Source organism: Myotis nattereri (genome assembly GCF_964212035.1).
Source record: "Myotis nattereri genome assembly, chromosome: 6".
Taxonomy (NCBI): domain Eukaryota; kingdom Metazoa; phylum Chordata; class Mammalia; order Chiroptera; family Vespertilionidae; genus Myotis; species Myotis nattereri.
This window is the reverse complement of record NC_138081.1, coordinates 7790163-7808173: the sequence shown is the minus strand read 5'-3', so window position 1 is coordinate 7808173 and position 18011 is coordinate 7790163.

Genomic DNA, 18011 nt, shown 5'->3' with positions numbered 1-18011 from the left:
TTCACCTACAAAGGACAGCTCTATTAAAAGGTGAATCTTAGTATACATAATACTTAGTCAATACACCTGACTTCAAAAAGATGTTGAGCCCAGCAGGTGTAGCTCAGTGGTTGAGCATCAACCTATGAACCAGGAGGTCACATTTTGATTCTCCAACAGGGCACATGCCCAGGTTGCGGGCTCGATTCCCCCCAGTAGGGGGCATGCAGGAGGCAGCCAATCAATGATTGATTCTCATCATTGATGTTTCTATATCCCTCTCCCTTCCTCTCTGAAATCAATAAAAAAATGTTTTCAAAAAAGATGTTGGGTATAACATATAACAAGCTTCTAATAGCCCAGCCAGCATGGCTCAGTGGTTGAGCATTGACCTATGACCCAGGAGGTCACTGTTCGATTCCCGGTCAGGGCATATGCCTCGGTTGCGGGCTTGATCTCCGTGTGGGGATTCTCTCTCATCATTGATGATTCTATCTCTCTCTCCCTCTCTCTCTTCCTTCCTCTCTGAAATCAATAAAAATAAATTTAAAATAAAAAAGCTCCTAATAATGATAAAATGACAACTCAATAAAAATGCACAAATGAAAAGGAAATATAAATGTCCTTTAAACATATAAAAAAATTCATTCTCACTCATAATCATATTAATTCAAATGAAAAGTCACTGAAGTACCATTATTACTTACCAGATTGGTAAAAATTTAAATGATTAATAATTAGGCATCGAGGAACTATTAGGCAACAGGAACGGCAATTTGGCAGTGTCTACCAAAATTCCATATGTACACACACTTTGACTCAGCAACTTTATTTCTAGAAATTTATCCTCAGTTATAGTTGCAGGTGTGCGAAATGATTTATGTACAAGCTTTTTCAGTGTTTGAACAAAAGAGCAAAAATCTGGAAAGCTAAATAAATATTCATCAACAAGGACCTGATCAAATAAATTACAGAATATCTATACTGTGGAATACTATGCAGCTGCAGAAAAGAATGAGAAATATCTTTGTGTACTGATACAGGAAGCTCTCCAAGACATATTACTGGTTGAAAAAAGCGGGGTGCAGAACAGTGTATATAGTAGATAGCATTTATATTAAAAAGGGGGGAAATACTACATATTTGTATTATCTTGTAAATGCATTAAAAGTTTCTTAAAGGAGCCCTAAGTGGTTTGGCTCAGTGGATAGAACATCAGCTGAGGACTGAAGGGTCCCAGGTTCTATTCCAGTCAAGGGCACATGCCTGAGTTGTGGGCTCATCCCCAGTGTGGGGCGTGCAGGAGTCAGCCGATCAATGATTCTCTCTCATCACTGATGTTTCTAACTCTCTATCCCTCTCCCTTCCTCTCTGTAAAAAATCAATAAAAAAAAATATATATATATATTTAAAATATATTTTATTGATTTTTTACAGAGAGGAAGGGAGAGGGATAGAGAGTTAGAAACATCGATAAGGAGAAACATTGATCAGCTGTCTCCTACACACTCCCTACTGGGGATGTGCCCGCAACCAAGGTACATGCCCTTGACTGAAATCGAACCTGGGACCCTTCAGTCCGCAGGCCGACGCTCCAGCCACTGAGCCAAACCGGTCAGGGCAATAAAATATATATTTTTAAAAAGTTTCTTAAAAGTAACAGTGGGTATCTGTTGTGAAATGCAAAGGTGGAAGGGCTATATTTCACTATATAATTTTTCAAAATTTTGATGTTTAAATGTTATGAATTTTAAAAATAAAGTAAATGATTGTTTTAAAAAAATAGAAACAGAAACAGAATACGGTGGGAGGGGTACTCCACTCGTCCTGGCTGTACTGGGGAACTATCTCCGGGAACCACGCCCTGTATAGGCCTTCCTCAGCAGACACTTCCTTGGAGACGTGACTCAGATAACACGCAGACTTCCAAACTGGCAAACTGGCACCCTTGAATGCATTCCCCCAAATTCTTGCCGCTGTGGGAAGGGGCAGGGCTGCTCTGTTGGGTCTGCTGAGATTGCAAGCAATTTCAGCCTTGGTGACTCTACTCTAGGCTCTATTAGCTACGTGCGGGGTTTATTCAGCTTGAAAGCCCTGAGACTGAAGTCCTGAGAACCTAAGTCACGGCTCTTGTTTCTAACCTCCCGGGTGTCCTTTAACGTCCTTCATTTGATCACCAAAGAAGCCTGCTTGGCCTCCTGCTCTTCTGAGTTTAAAGAGGAAAAATTTGTTTGTTTGCTTCCAGCACTAATTTAAGTACTTGGTACCTAACCTCTCTGTACTTTTGTTCCCCCACCCCTAGAAATAAAGTAAAATAAAGTAGCTCGGCTGCCATGGCTCAGTGGTTGAACCTCGACCTATGAACCAGGAGGTCACAGTTCAATTTCGGTCAGAGCACATGCCCGGTTGCAGGCTAGATCCCCAGTGTGGGGTGTGCAGGAGGCAGCCGAACAATGATTCTCATCATTGATGTTTCTATCTCTCCATCTCCCCCACGCTTCCTCTCTGAAATCGATAAAAATATTTTTTAAAAGTAATTAGGATTCACAACCTAGAGGCAAAGATTTCTTCAGACACAGAAAGTAAACAGCCATTTAAAAATTGGATAAATTTACACTTCGTCAGAATTTAAAACTTCTGCTCCTGACAAGACATGGTTAAGAAAATAAAAACGAGCCCTAGCTGGTTTGGCTCAGTGGATAGAGCATTGGTCTGGAATCCTGGGTTGGATTCTGGTCAAGGGCACATACCTTGGTTGTCAGCTTGATCCCCAGCCTCAGTCAGAGAACGTGCAGGAGGCAACCAATCGGTGTGTCTCTCTCATATCGATGTTTCTCTCTCTGTCTCTCCCCCTCCCTTTCAATCTTTCTAAAAAATCAATGGGAGCCTTAGTGGGTTTGGCTGAGTGGATAGAGCATCAGTCTGCAGACTGAAGGGTTCCAGGTTTGAATCCTGTCAAGGGCACATACCCGGGTCACAGGCTTGATCCCCAGGACCCAGTAGGGTGGGTGCAGGAGGCAGCCAATCAGTGATTCTCTCTCATCATTGATGTTTCTATCTCTCTCTCCCTCTCCCTTCCTCTTTGAATTCAATAAAAAATATTTTTTAAAAGTATATATATTTTTAAAAAATGAATGGGAAAAATATCCTCAGGTGAGGATTAACAAAAAACAAACAAAAAAAGAAAATGAAAAGGAAAGCCATCGACTGAGAGAATGTATTTGCAAAACATTTATTTCACAAATGCTCTCATTCAGAATATATTGAAAACTTTCAAAATCAATTAGAAAGGTCCCCCAATTTTTTTTAATGAGCAAAAGATTTGGACACTCACAAAAGTAAAAATAAAGAAGTGATAAAAAATGTTACTAATTAGGGAAAGGCAAATTAAAACTACAACAAGATACCATCACAAATCCACTATAATGGCAAAAATTAAAAAGACTGCAAATACCAATGTTGGAAAGTCTCATTTATTGCTGACAGGAGTGAAAAATGATACAACTACTTTGGAAAAATGTTTGGTGGTTTCTTGTAAAGTTTTTTATACACCTACCTTATGACCCAAGAAATCGACTCCTCAGCAATTATTCAAGAGAAATGAAACATCTATTTATATAAAAACCATGAGTGTAACGTCACGACCAAGGCTCGACCAACCAGAAGGAAGTCAGTCCTGCAGGGGTTGTCTTGGCAACAGCTGTGCCCTCCCCAAGCTGTTTCCTGGAGCTGTTTCTTGGAGCTGTTTCCAGTAAGGGCAAAGTTTGAGGCAGGAACCAGCCCTCGGAGCGTGGACCCACTGAGTTCTGGGTCTTCTTAGCAACAGCTGTGCCCTCCCTAAGCTGTTTCCCGTGAGGGCGAGGTTTGAGGCAGGAACCGGCCCTCGGAGCATGGAGGCACGTCTTTATAAAGTTTTAATAGATTATATTAGAGGTTGTGGTAGTACTGTTTTACCCACAGTGTCTACAGGAATTGCTGCAAATTTACTTCTCGGTGGAAGCACCTTTCATTCCCAATATAAATTACTCATTCCACTAAATGAAACTTCAATTTCTAGACTCGATATAAACAGTGAAGTTGCTAAAACTATTAAAAAGGCCCAACTTCTCATTATTGATGAATGCACCATGGCATCCAGTCATGCTATAAACGCCATAGACAGATTACCAAGAGAAATATGAATGTTGTATTTGGTGGGAAAGTTCTCCTTCTTGGAGGGGATTTTCGACAATGTCTCAGTATTGTACCGCATGCTATTCGATCGGTCATAGTACAAATGAGTTTAAAGTACTGCAGTGTTTGGGGATGTTTCAGAAAGTTGTCTCTTACAACAAATATGAGATCAGAGGATTATGCTTATAGTGAATGGTTAGTAAAACTTGGAGATGGCAAACTCAATAGCAGTTTTCATTTAAGCATGGATATTATTGAAATCCCCTGTGAAATGATTTGTAATGGATCTATTATTGAAGCTACCTTTGGAAATACTATATCTATAGATAATATTAAAAATATATATAAATGTGAAATTCTTTGTCCAAAATATGAGCATGTTCAAAAAGTAAATGAAGAAATTTTGGATATACTCGATGGAGATTTTCACACATATTTGTGTGATGATTCCATTGATTCCACAGATGATGCTGAAAAGGAAAATTTTCCCATTGAATTTCTTAGTAGTATTACTCCTTTGGGAATGCCATGTCATAATTAAAATTGAAAGTGGATGCAATCATCATGCTATTGAGAAATCTTAATAGTAAATGGGATCTTTGTAATGGTACCAGATTTATTATCAAAAGATTACAACCTAACATTATCAAAGCTGAAGTATTAACAGGATCTGCAGAAGGAGAGGTTGTTCTGATTCCAAGAATTGATTTGTCCCCATCTGACACTGGCCTCCCATTTAAGTTGATTCAACAACAGTTTCCCGTGATGCCAGCATTTGTGATGACTATTAATAAATCACAAGGACAAACTCTAGACAGAGTAGGCATATTCCTACCTGAACCCGTTTTCACACATGGTCAGTTATATGTTGCTTTCTCTCGAGTTCGAAGAGCATGTGACGCTAAAGTTAAAGTTCTAAATACTTCAGCACAAGGGAAATTAGTCAAGCACTTTGAAAGTGTTTTCACTCTTAATGTGATGTACAGGGAGATATTAGAATAAGTTTAATCACTTTATCAGTTATTGTTTGCATCACTGTTGTTTTTATATCATGTTTTTGTTGTTTTCATATCATGTTTTTGTCTTTTTTTGATTATTTTGTTTTTGTCATTTTTATATCATGCCTCTGTTGTTGTTATATCCATTTGTTACTGTTTATTAATAAATTTATATATTACTTTCATATACATTTACTAATTTCCTTTCATCTCTCACACTTCTATTATAGAGAAAGGGCAAATAGCAATATTAAAATATTTCCTCTAATTAATTCTCGTTTAATGTGCACGAATTTCGTGCACCAGACTACTAGTATGTTCATAAACAGACTTGAGTAAAAATGTTCAAAGAAGTTCTCTTCATAATAAAACTAGAAACAACCTAGAAACAACCCAAATGTCCATCCCAGTAGCATGATTAAATAAATTCATACAATAGAAAGTTACTCACCAGTAAAAGGGAGCAAACGCCTCATATACATGATAACATGAATGAACTTCATAGGTTCAAAATTGTGCTGAATGAAAGAAAGCAGACACAAAAAGGTGCATGCCATTTTTTTCAATTATACTAAGAACTAAAACAGAAAAAACAAATTTATGGTGGAATAAAATGGGAAAGGGGTGTGTCTGGGGGTGTCAAATTGCTCAGGCAATGGAAATGATGGCAATCCTATATAATAAAACCCTAATATGCAAATCGACAGAACAGTGAATGACCGTTCACTATGATGTGCACTGACCATCAGGGGGCAGACGCTCAACTCAAGAGCTGCCCCTAGGTGGTCAGTGTGCTCCCACAGAGGGAGCGTCGCTCAGTCAGAAGCTGGGCTCATTGCTGGTGAGCTCAGTGGCGGTGGTGGGAGCCTCTCCCACCTCTGCTGCAGGTGGCCTGTAAGGAGTGAATGGTCCCGGACTGTGAGAGCCCCAGACTGTGAGAGGGATGTCTGACTGCCAGCTTAGGCCCAATCCCTAGCAGGCAGACATCCCCCGAGGGGTCCCGGACTGCGAGAGGGCGCAGGCCAGGCTGAGGGAACTCCCCCCTGCTCAGTGCACAAATTTCCTGCACTGGGCCTCTAGTGTTTTATATTTTGACTAGAGGCCCAGTGCACAAAATTTATTCATGGGGGGAGGGGGTCCCTTCAGCCCAGCCTACACCCTCTCCAATCTGAGATCCCTTGGGGGATGTCCGATTGCCGGTATCCTGGACTGCTGGCTCCTAATCGCTCACCTGCCTGTCTGCCTCGTTGCCTCTAACTGCCTCCCATGACAGCCTGGTTGTCCCTAACTGCTCCCTGATGCCAACCAGGTCACCCCCAACTGCCCCCTCCCTGCCGGCCTGGTTGCCCCAACTGCACACACCCCTGCTGGCCTGGTTGCCCCTCACTAACCCCCCTGCCAGCCTGGTCACCCCACACAGCCTGCTGTTCAGTTGTTTGGTCGTCCCTCACTAACCCCCCTACTGGGCTGGTCATAGGCAGCCATCTTGTGAGGGTGTGAGGGTTAATTTACATATTACCTTTTTATTATAGAGGATAGGAGTATAAGTTACATAAGAATGGGCATTGATCTAACCTCATCAAATTGTGCTAAGATTTGTGTATCTCACTGTCCTCCCCCCCAAAAATAAAAACTTCTGTAAATAAATATTGACCTATACTTGGCAGATTAGGCTTGAGCAAATGAGAAAATATATTGAGGGTGATGGGAGCTAGTTTTCTCACAGTTGGGCAAAGGAAGCTACAGAAATCGAGAGGGAAAACATACCATCTGATGCTGGTTAGAATTGGAGGTATCAGTATGAACTCATGGTTTTCTACAAATTTCCTGGCTTTGTCTCCTGAGAGAGCCTAGAGAACAGTGATATATTAGTTATAATGAGCATACAGAACACCCATATCTTGTTTTCTAAATACCATTCTCCAAATAGGGGAGCCAGGCTTTCCTGGAGAACAGACTTCTGCAGAGAAAGTATAAGGTGAACCTGACATATTTTCTTGTGCAAGAAATAAGAAAGTGCTCAAAGAACACTGAAAAGAACCCAGAAGCCAGCTCGAAGGGGCTCACACTGACCAAGTCTGAGACAATCTTTGAGCATCAAAAATAAATAATGATTGTCGTGGATTATAACCCAAGGAATTAAATAAGAATCCATGAGTCTATTCTGATATAAATAAATGGGACCGAGGGGGAGATCTCCCTTACTGAATTACAGCTACTAATCGGAAGGAATGGTGGAGTTGGAAAATCATCATGGATACTAACACTTGAGGGTTAAAGTATAATGAGGAAAAGCCTCAAAACATCTACCCACAATTTACTTTTTAGCTATAAAAGGGAGATCAGTAACTTCACAGTGGATAGATCTGTCAGCCTTTACCTCAACCCAGTGATCAAAATAAGCATTGTTAATATTGAGATAAACCTGTTACCAGGCAAAATCTGGGCCCAGAGCAGATCTACCTAGGGCCAGTTGGTCTGTAGTGTGTGGGTTCTTGTCTTTTCACAGGAAAGATTTCACATCTTGAGTCCAGGTGATTTTGAGAATATATTCATTGATTATTTATTTACGTATTTTGGTTAATCATCATCCTAGGATATTTTTTTATACATTTCTTTTCAGAGAGAGTGGAAAGGAGGGAAAGAGAGAGAGAAAGAGAGAGAGAGAGAGAGAGAGAGAGAGAGAGAGAGAGAGAGAGAGAGAAGCATCAATGTGAGAGAGACTGGTTGCCTCCCTTTTTTTTATTCTTGTTTTTTTCTATTTGGTTGCCTCCTTTATGCACCTGGACCAAGGTCAGAGAGCAAAGGGCAACCCAGATACATGCTCTTGACTGGGAATTGAACCTGTGACCCTTTGGTATGCAGGCCAATGCTCTAACCACTAAGAAACACTGGCAGGGCAAGAATACATTTATTAAAGCTGGGGACAGTGAAGCAAAGGGAGGTGTTAAGGTAGAAGAGGCAACAGGAGAGAGAAAGTCAGAGAAACAGGGGGCCTTGGAGACAGGTTCAGGGCGTAAGTCCAGTACAAGCTGCCACTACCCACTGCTCCCCTGGTTGCAATTTTCTTGGCATCCTTAGAGTTTAGTAGAAAAAAAACAGAGATACAAAGCCTGGGTTCTTTGTCTTGAGGCTTTTTATCTTTCTTTGGTAGGGGGGAATCCTAAGGGAGGTCTCAGGGGAAGGTCTTAAAATAATGTTCATTAGCTTTCCAGGCGTGTCTTTAAATATGTTGATTCATCAAAATATGCACGTTGAGGGGTCAGGGTTATGTTATCTGGTTACTTTTATTTTCAAAGACCATCATCAAAGACAGACCCAGACTGAGGCCAGGGCTGGTCTGAAATGTGTAACCCATTTGCTCCTAAGTCAGGGAAGATAAAACCTTATGATTTATTAGCTAGCTGTAAAGTGTTCGATTTTTTTTGGCCTTGTTTCATTATTATGTCTCAGTTTCCCTTATTCCACTTGTCAAGGAATTTCCCTAGCTTCTTACTATCCTGTCACAAACCAACATCATGTACCTCCCAAAATGATGTCATATTCCTGTCAAAATGTATAGTAATCCGAATTTAAGGATGAGACAACATCAGCCAAACAAAAATTGAATAACGTTCTGAAAAAAATAAAAAGCTGTACTTTTCAAAAATGTCAAGGTTGAGAAAGACAAAGTAAAGCTGAGGAACTCACTTATAAGTAACCTTATTTATTTGTTTGTTTATTTCTTAATCCTCACCCGAGGATATTTTTCCATTGATTTTTAGAGAGAGTGGAAGGGAGGAGGAGGGACACACAGAGAGAAACATTTTTTTAAATTAAATCTTTATTGTTCAGATTATTACAGTTGTTCCCCCCTTTTCCCCCCATAGCTCCCCTCCACCCGGTTCCCACCCCACTCTCTGTCCTTACCCCTGCCACCCACTGTTCTCATCCATAGGTGTACAATTTTTGTCCAGTCTCTTCCCACCCCCCCAACACCCCTTTCCCCGCCCCCCGAGAATAGTCAGTCTACTCCCTTTCTATGCCCCTGATTCTATTATATTCACCAGTTTATTCTGTTCATCGGATTATTTATTCACTTGATTTTCAGATTCACTTGTAGAAAGATGTGTGTTGTTCATAATTTGTATCTTTACCTTTTTCTTCTTCTTCCTCTTCTTAAAGGATACCTTTTAGCATTTCATATAATACTGGTTTGGTGGTGATGAACTCCTTTAGCTTTTTCTTATCTGTGAAGCTCTTTATCTGAGCTTCAATTCTGAATGATAGCTTTGCTGGTTAAAGTAATCTAGGTTGTAGGTTCTTGCTATTCATCACTTTGAATATTTCTTGCCACTCCCTTCTGGCTTGCATAGTTTCTGTTGAGAAATCAGCTGACAGTCGTATGGGTACGCCCTTGTAGGTAACTGATTGTTTTTCTCTTGCTGCTTTTAAGATTCTCTCTTTTACCCTAGCTGGTTTGGCTCAATGGAGAGAGCATCAGTCTGCGGACTGAAGGGTCCCAGGTTCGATTCCGGCCAAGGGCACATGCTGGGTTGCGGGCTCGATCCCCCAGTAGGGGGCGTGTAGGAGGCAGCTGATCAATGATTCTCTCTCATCATTGATATTTCTATCTCTCCCTCTCCCTTCCTCTCTAAAATCAATAAAATATTTTTTAAAAAAGATTCTCTCTTTGTCTTTTGCTCTTGGCATTTTAATGATGATGTGTCTTGGTGTGGTCCCCTTTGGATTCCTTTTGTTTGGGGTTCTCTGTGCTTCCTGGACTTGTAAGTCTATTTCTTTCACCAGGTAGGGGAAGTTTTCTGTCATTGTTTCTTCAAAGAGGTTTTCAATATCTTGCTCTCTCGCTTCTTCTGGCACCCCCATAATTTGGATGTTGGTACGCTTGAAGTTGTCCCAGAGGCTCCTTACACTATCTTCATATTTTTGGATTCTTTTTTCTTTTTGTTTTTCCGGTTGGGTGATTTTTGCTTCTTCGTATTTCAAGTCTTTGACTTGATTCTTGTGATCCTCTAGTCTGCTGTTGGACCTCTGCATAATATCCTTTATTTCAGTCAGTGCATGCTTAGTTTCTAGTTGGTCCTTTTTCATAACATCAAGGGTCTCACTAGATTTCTTGAGGGCCTCACTAAATTTATCAGTGGTTTCTAGAAAATTCTTGAAAAACCTTATAACCATGGTTTTGAACTCTATATCCAGTAGTTTGCTTTCCTCCATTGCTGTCATATGTGACCTGTTTCTTTGTCTCTGCATTTTTTATGCTTCCCTGTGTTGATAGAGTGGCTTTCTCTGTTAGGTGTCCTATAGGGCCCAGTGGCTCAGCCTCCCCAATTACCTGAGGTGGACACACTTGGTGCACCCCTTTGTGGGCTTTGTGCACAGTCTTGTTGCAGTTATGCCTTGGTTGTTGTAGGTATCACTGGGAGGAATTGACCTCCAGGCCAATTGGCTGTGAGAATCAGCTGTGTCTGCAGTGGGAGAACTTTTGAGCTGGAGACACCCTTCTGGGGCAAGACTTGCTTCAGTGGGGCTTTGGTGCTCACTGAGTCTGCCCCCTGAGTGTGTCCCTTATGGATGTGAGGAGTTGTAATCTGGATGGTCCCATTCTGACCACTGGGTACACTGGCTCTTGGATCTCTAAGGAGGTGCTAATTTAGCCTCTGCCTGAGGCTACCCAGCAGGAGCTATGGAGAGATCTGCAGATTCCTCTTCTTTGTTTGGGTTTTGGAGGTGCCCAGATGAGGCCCAGCTGTGAAGCAATGCAAGCTGCTGTGGGGCCTTGGTCCCTCTTTTGGAAGTTCTGGGTCTCTCTGATTCACCTGCAGTTTGTTAGGTAATTTTCAGTTTGCAAAGGGCCAGGCCTTTCATATGCAAAAGCCTCTGCGCACAGCTTGGGTGGGGCGGGCTTTCAGAGGATCAACAGGGTGGAGCAAGCAGCTATGGCTGCTCCCCAATCCTACCCTAAGAGGCCCTGTGTCTCAGTGTCCCGGTAATTGCTGCAAGCATCTCTGAGAGAAAGCCACCCTCAAGTTCTGCCAGATGCCAGAGAGTCCAGTTTCTCCCTGTATGAGTCTGGGTCCCCAGAGACTCACCTGGAACTGGAGTTCAGAGCAGTTAGGAGCTTGAGACTCCCTCCCGTTTGAAAAAGACAACCCTGTCCTCAGCTGCCAGCCCTTTCCATGTGCGCCTCCATACCTCTGCACTTTACTTACGCACCTCCTCTGAGTCTCAGTGTGCTTTTCTCTTTCCTTCTAGTTGTAGAATTTCCACTCAGCCAGCCTTCCTATGGTTCTGGATGATGTCCGTTTTGTCTTATTAGTTGTATTTTTGAAGTGGTTGTGCGAGGCAGCAATTTCCGGTGTTTACCTATGCCGCCATCTTGGTTTCTCTCGAGAGAAACATTAATACATTGATTAATTGCCTCCTGCATGCACCCTGACCAGGGCCATGGATCGAGCCTGCAATCAAGGTACATGCCCTTAACTGGAATCGAACCCGGGACCCTTCAGTCATCGGGCAGACACTCTATCCACTGAGCCAAACCGGCTAAGGCAGTAACCTTATTTATAAGGTTCCAGATTAGAGGAGACTAAAAACTCAAGACAACTAAGTGCAAATGTGATTCTGAACAGGATATTAGTTTGAGAACAGATATAAGTAAAATGGATACTATCTGGACACTTGCTTGTGTGGTCAGGGCACACACAAGAATCAATCAAGGAATGCATAAATAAATGGAACATCAAATCGATGTTTCTCTCTCTCCCCTTTCCTCTCTCTATAAAATCAATAAATAAAATATTAAGAAAAAGGAAGTGAGGTTTAGGTGGAATGTTTTAAGCCTGGATATGGGGTATATCACATCTATATTCTGACCAGAATTCAATTGCACGGTCCTATTTAAATGCGTGGAGATCTGGGAAATGTGGTCTTTCTGTGAAGTAGGAAGGAAAATAAAACAGTTCTGTGAACACACAGCTCTGGCTCTGTCACACTGTTGTAGGTAGCGGGAATGGCACCAGGTGTCTGACGGGTGGGGTCAGACCAAACCTGGGTTCAGCAACCTCACTGCTTGGGCTCTCGCTAGGAAAGAATTCAGAGCATGACCCACCCTGTAAGAGAACATTTATTGGGTAAATTACAGAGGTAGAAAAAGTAATTCCTAGAAGAAATGGGCTTAGCAAACAGGTTATAGAGGTCAAGGAAGCCCTTGGAGCTTGGGCGTGAGGAAGCTCCTGGAGGGGGCGCGGGGGCAGAGGGGAAGGGAAAGTCATGGGCAGGCGGCCGGCCTGGAGGGAGAGCGCACTGGGTCCTCCATCGTAAGGGTTCTACGGGCGGAGATTTTAGGGGAGGTCTCAGGGGAGGATCTTACTAGTACTAGACTAGACTATGCAGCAGCTTTCCAGGTGTGTCCGTTCAGGATTGTGGTCCCCACTGATTGATTGGCTAGCACCAGGGCGGGGGTCATTAGTCATTGCAGCTGGTCCTGACGTCAGCTTTGGCCGGTTTTGCTGCTTATCTGGGCCTGGAGCTGAAATACAACTGAGTCATTCATAGATGTTATCTCTAGGGAGGAAAGGTCAGGGGGTCCAAACGGGTGACCAGTGGTTTCCTAGGGGAGGAGAAATACCCTGGGGGTGACGTCCCACCCTTTTGATTGTCCTTTGCTAGGCACCTGGGGCTTTCCGCCCTGGTGACCCTCTGCCCCTGGCCCATCGTCCTTGCTCTGTCATGTCTAACTGCCTACAGCAATGCCAGCTATGTAAACTTGAGCAATTTATTTAAATCCCTTCTAAGTTTTCTCATTTACCAAACAGAGACAATAATACCACACAGGGTTGTTGCACTAAATAAAGTTCATAAATACACATAACATGCATAGCCCAGGGCCTGGCACACAGCCAACCGTAAGTGCCTATTGTTGGCATTCTGTAACTCTCACGTCTCTTCGCGTCCTAGTTACATCAGTTCCCAGGCTAGCGGTGGAGCTATTCATGTCAAACCTTCCCTTGTGCTGACCATTTGTTCCTTGGTCTCTGCCCACCACATAACATAGGTTTGTTTGCTTGCTTGCTTGTTTGTTTACGTAGATTAGTTTAATCAAAAAGAAAGAGCAAGGCCTTAGAGCAGGCCCACATGGCAGGATGTAATACAAAGAGCAATGAGTCATTTTGCAAAATACACCTCAATGCCTAGGTCTGGGGTCAGTGCAGGCACCCCTGAATCTCCAGGGGTTGCCCCTCCCTTTATTCTAAACAACAGGTGTTGGCAAACGTCCACCAAAGCTGGCTGAGTTATCTAGTCTCTGCTCTGGAATTTAGAGGGAAAGGAAGGCGTGGTATCCAGGGAGGTCAGGTCCACAGCTGTTGGGAGTTCACACATTCTCCACACTCGATGCCACAGAAGTTTCAGATGGGTCTGTCCAAAGAGGTCCAACTGGGGACACTTTGGGCCTCTTGGTGACCTGAAAAACAGAACACGGGCATCCAAAGTCTCCCGTCTGACCATTTCTTTTCTGCCAGATAGAAACACCCCTCTTCGTCTGGCAATGGTCACCTGGGGCCAGAATCTGGGGCCTGCAGCTGGGGGGCAGGGGGCCGGGTGTTCCCCGTGCACAACTGAACCCGGATTTGGCCCACCCTCAGAGAAGGTGATTTAACCTTCCAGGTAGTGACCAGAGTTGAGAAGTTTAGCAAATTTGGTGAACGATGTAATTTATGATGATGGAGACTCATTAATGCTCTTTTAGACCAGCCGATGTCCGAGTTCTCCTGGTTTCATAAACTAACAGATTTGAACACAATAAAGCAAAAACTCAAGACAAATGTGATTCTCCCCGAAACAAAGAGCGACCTTTACTGAAGTCTTAAGTCAAACATGCAACTTTTGGTCATTCTTGTGAGAAGCCCTCTCAGCGTCTCTGGTGGCGAATTGTACGCATCAGACTTCTTTGTGGCATAAATCAACAGGAGTGGGGGCAGCGCCCCCTCTCCTCTGCGCAGACAGCCCTCCCCCGGGATGAACGCTGGGCCTTGCCTAACTGCTGTGGTTGCTGTGTTTGCTGACTAACCTCTGGCCTCCTGCACTCTGGACCTTACCTGTCTCAACCCGTGGTCCTTTTCCATTCCCCGTGACGTCAGTGAACGCTGTGGACTTGGCTCCTTCCTGCTGGTACCTGCCCGGTCCTGGGCGCCGTGTTTGCCTTATCAAAGGCGCTCTTGAATTTTTGTACTGGGGGTTCGTAGGAGGGGCAAGCCCTTTGGAAGGTAGTTAGGCAACTGTCCCTTCTTGCAGAATTTCAGGGCCATCCTGACATTGTGTATCACATAAATAATACCCCTAGGGCCGTGGTCGGTATACTGTGGCTCGTGAGCCACATGCGGCTCTTTAAAATACCACGTGCGGGCGCGCACGTACAGTGCGACTGAAACTTCGTGGCCCATGCGCAGAAGTCAGTATTTTGTGGAAGAGCCACACTCAAGGGGCCTAAGAGCCGCGTGTGGCTCGCGAGCCGCAGTTTGCCAGCCACTGCCCTAGGGCAGTGGTTCTCAACCTTCTGGCCCTTTAAATACAGTTCCTCATGTTGTGACCCAACCGTAAAATTATTTTCGTTGTTACTTCACAACTGTCATGTTGCTACTGTTATGAATCGTCATGTACATATCTGATATGCAGGATGGTCTTAGGCGACCCCTGTGAAAGGGTCGTTCGACCGCCAAAGGGGTCGCGACCCACAGGTTGAGAACCGCTGCCCTAGGGGTTGTGAAAGCTGGGGACTCTGAATTTCAGGAAATTGTTATAAAGCTGCATTTCCTTACCACTGTTTCTACTTAAATGGTGTGTTTATACGGAGTGGCTTGCTGTGAGGGAGGCTCAGACCCTCCCCAGCCCACCTCTCAGTGCCTCCACGACATCCCTGATCAGACATGAAAATAAATGTGCGGAGAGCATCTGGAGTCAAAGGTTGTGGCAGTTGGTAGCTACCACCAGCACATCCAGAAGGTCGGGAAGTGACACAACTGAAGTGAGGCTCAAATGAGAGCTAGGAGAGGAAAGAAAAAGAGAAAGAATTTTCCAGGAGCAAATCTGCAGGGGAGGGCTCAAAGCTCCTCCCGCTGGTTCCAGAAAGGCCCGCGACACCGTTTAGTTAATCCTACCAGACCTGAGGCCCTGAACCTAACTGTCCCCTATACCCGGGCTCCTGAGCATTAAAGAGAAAAAACCAGCACGATATAAAAAAATGTTAGTTACATGCAAACAAGTGGTTAGAATAAGATGGAACTTGGAGACATTGTAGAAAATAGGTCTACCTTTCATCTATCTTTCATCTAGCGCCAATATTCCACCTCTGTGTGGAAATTACCTAAAAATCGGTACAGCGGTCTAAGGCTTTTGTGGAAGAGGAAGGCGGGGGTGGGGTGTCCGGAGTGCGGTGACTCAAGTTCACGTTCTGAGGCCTCCGAGTCCCAGTTGCGTAACCCTGTGAACGTGCTTAGCTTTCCCAGTGGGCGTTTAGGTCCCTAAAATGGGGTCAGGGACCCAGGCCACACCACAGGTTGTCGTCAGGCTCCAGGGAGATAATGGTTTGTTACGAATTGTAAGTTTCAGTGTACCTAAACGCTTTTGAACTTCTTGGAATTTCTTCTAAACATTTTAGGGAACCTGCCAATCATTTCGAATGCAACTTGCGTTTGTAAATTCCCCTTCTTCCTCCCACATATAGGTCTGTCCAGCGTGTCTGTAACGTCCCCTTTCGCAATGCAAATGCCCCCGGGGAAAAGGCAGTTTCCAGGTAACACCTTCCAAGTCAGTAAATGCCTCAGCTCAGAGCAGGCATGGCAGGTGGGATGGGCCGGGAAGGACGAAGGGCAGGACCACCACTTGCGGGCTGGAGCTCTGTAGAGGCTGCTGAGACCTGACAGCTGCGGACACTGCTGAGGGGAGAACTGGGCGGAGCAAAACCACCTTTCAGCCTTCCAGCACTTTTTCCAGGCACCAAATCCTATGCAAAGGGTTGGAATCATTTGTTTCCTCTCTGTGACATGTACACACCTGTAAATGTGTATGGATAAACTATATTTAATCCAGTCCCTTAACGGACAGACCACAAATGACCAGATATCAGCTCCCAGTTCACCAGTGAGAAATAAAGTATGAAGAGACTAAAAAAATATTGAACACTCGCAGGAGAAAAGCTCAGAATTTTCCTTTTCTACTGGGGCGGAAGCGTGGACTTTTTTTTTTTTTTTTTTTTATAGGCAATTTTTCGAGCCCTTACTTTTTAGTCTTAATATTCACCCTCCAAACACGGCTGAATAGGTTTCTTCTTGCTGCTCTGACACTTTTTAATAAAACTTTAAAAAATTAAATTATAATTGTAGACAGCAAAATATTAAGCTTGATAAATTTTTACCTATGCACACACCTGGGTAACTCCATCAAGGTATACGAAACAGCCCTAGCCGGTGTGGCTCAGTGGATGGAGCGTCGGCCTGTGAACTAAAAGGTCCCAGGTTTTTTTGTTTGTTTTAATATGTTTTGTTGATTTTTTTACAGAGAGGAAGGGAGAGGGATAGAGAGTTAGAAACATCCATGAGAGAGAAACACCGATCAGCTGCCTCCTGCACGCCCCTCACTGGGGATGTGCCCGCAACCAAGGTACATGCCCTTGACCGCAATCGAACCTGGGACCCTTGAGTCCGCAGGCCGACGCTCTATCCACTGAGCCGAACCGGTTCTGGCGAAAGGTCCCGAGTTTGATTCCGGTCAAGGGCATATGCCCGGGTTGTGGGCTCGATCCCCAGTGGAGGACGTGTAGGAGGCAGCCGATTCATGATTCTTTCTCATTATGGATGTTTCTATCTCTCTCTCTCTCTTCTTTCCTCTCTGAAATCAATAAAAATATATTTTTAAAAAAGGTATACCAAACATTCCCAGTACCTCAGAGGCTCTCCCAAGCTTGCACTCAGTCAATAACCACCGCCCCCTCACCACCCCCCACCCCCCCAGGCAACCACCTCTATCAGCAGAGATTCGTTCACCAGTTTTATAAATGGAATCACACAGATACGCTCTTTGGCACATGCTCCTCAGCCACCCATGATGTTGCATATAGCAGGAGTTCATATTTGCATTTAGTATTCCATTGTGTGGATCGACCACAATTTATCCTTCCTACTGTCCATGGCCATTAGATTGTTCCTAGATTTGGGTGATTATGAAGAGCACTGCTGTGGACATCCTCATATATTTCTGTTGGTGGACATAAGCCCTCACTGCTCTTAGGTATATTCCTAGGAGAGAAATTATAGGACAAGAGGGCAGGCATGCTATAACTTCAATTGGTAGAACAAACAGTTTTTCAAAGTGATTGTATCAATGTTTTCCCACCAGAAATATCTGAGAGTTCTAGTTCCACAACCTGGCCAATATTTGGTATTTCCATTATCTTTTTTTTTTCCCATTCTAATGAGTGTGTATCTGATTTGTGGGTTTTAATTTGCAACGAGCACTTTAAAAAGTATGTAGCCCTAGCCCGTCTGGCTCCGTGGATAGGGCGTCAGCCTGCAGACTGAAGGGTCCTGGGTTCAATTCCTGTCAAGGGCACATGCTGGGTTGTGGGCTCGATCCTCACTAGGGGGTGTGCTGGGAGCAGCCGATCAATGATTTTCTCTCATCATTGCTGTTTCTATTTCTCCCTCTCCCTTCCTCTCTGAAATCAATAAAAAATATATATTTTTATTTTTTTTTTAAATATATTTTATTGATTTTTTACAGAGAGGAAGGGAGAGAGAGATAGAGAGAGTTAGAAACATCGATGAGAGAGAAACATCGATCAGCTGCCTCCTGCACATCTCCCAC